Source organism: Morone saxatilis, unplaced genomic scaffold (genome assembly GCF_004916995.1).
Source record: "Morone saxatilis isolate NCDOM2014 unplaced genomic scaffold, NCSU_SB_2.0 Contig5, whole genome shotgun sequence".
Taxonomy (NCBI): domain Eukaryota; kingdom Metazoa; phylum Chordata; class Actinopteri; family Moronidae; genus Morone; species Morone saxatilis.
In genome coordinates this window covers 12727469-12729033 of record NW_023340095.1, presented here as the reverse complement: position 1 = coordinate 12729033, position 1565 = coordinate 12727469, and positions in this window count along the sequence as shown.

Genomic DNA, 1565 nt, shown 5'->3' with positions numbered 1-1565 from the left:
CCTGTTCTGAAGAGAGAGAGAGAGAGAGAGAGAGAGAGAGAGAGAGATGAGACACTCACTTTACATTTTCAAGAATAAGAGATTCCTTTTTTTCCCAAAACCAAAATTAATAGATACGTCCAACAATCATATTTAAATATCTGATATTTTGTATTATTAATAATGGTAATATTTTAATATAGAAATGTGTGTGTTGCTATTATAATGGTTTAAATTATAAAACTGATAAAGTAAAATAAGTACAACAGAATTATGTTACTTTTAACAAGATTTCTTTCTTTCTTTCTGCAACAGGTGTAGGCCTAACCTACTGTAAATTGAATTGCCAGGACTAGTATTCTAACCCTAACCCTAATTACTCATGCAATATAAAATCAAACATCCAACACTGGCGCTATATTAATTTGAAAGCGATTAATCTGTATTACGATATTTAACTTAAATGAACTTGAGCACACTCAATTTTGCTATAAACACAAATATACCCCCATAATAACTTATATAATCAGGTGTAAAATTGGGCTGATGTAAATCTAATATTTTGCCTAAATATAATGTTAGAGTTAAATAGTGTTTATTTCCCTGGTTAATGTGCCAGTTATAGCAAAAAGAAAACCAAATCACAACTGCCTTTGCTTCTTGAAGTCTATTGGCAGATTTAGATCATCATTCTCAGTGGGATTCATTTTAGAAATAGTTTTTTAAAATACTCGGAAACCTGTGATTGTATGTGAGCTGTTGGGCTGCAGACAGCTGGGTGCTGTGAGGTTCCTCGATCTGAATATGAGAATGATTTTAGTGCGTTCGTACTGTCACTCAGTTTTAATTTGAAAATGTATTTTATTACAGTTTATTAAATCCCAACTGGTTTAGAATTTGCTTGAATAAACCCAAACTATTTCAGTGTTTCTCTTTTCAACCTCCGATTTCTAAACAGCGCCGTGAATTAATTCCATTCGTTTCAGCACCAAGGACAGAGACTGTACTTTTACTGGAGGTGCTGAACTTCAGTCTCTACAGTTTTTCTTTAATACAGCAGTTTTATTACAATTAAACAGTTTTCTCCCCCAAACATATTTTAAATGGCTGCTTTTGCATATTTGTTGTTTGGGATTTGGTTTTGAAGTTCTTGCAATTACAGAAACAAACGAGAAAGAAAGAATCCTCCATTTATTCTCGTTGCTGTCACCGTGAACCCGGCGTGTTTAACAAACAGAACACACACACAAAACAATATGGCCGGTAACTTAATTACTGGCTGACTGACGTTTGATGTTTCTGAGCCTTCTGGGAGAAATATGAGCAAAGGAGAAGACAGTGAACGCAACATGTGCAGGCTGCAACGTTACAGAGGAGAAAGCTGTTGGCAAGGTGTTTAGCTCGTTGTCACTGCACACCTGACTGCAATGTACGTCTGACAGGACGTGACGCAGTCAGGGGGCGTGTTCTGGCCAATTCACGTGAGGCTGATGAAAGGCAGAGCTAAGAGTCAATCAGTATTAATGTACAGTACCACCATGCAGAGCGAAAAATCAGAGAGCGCGTCCACACACACACACACACAC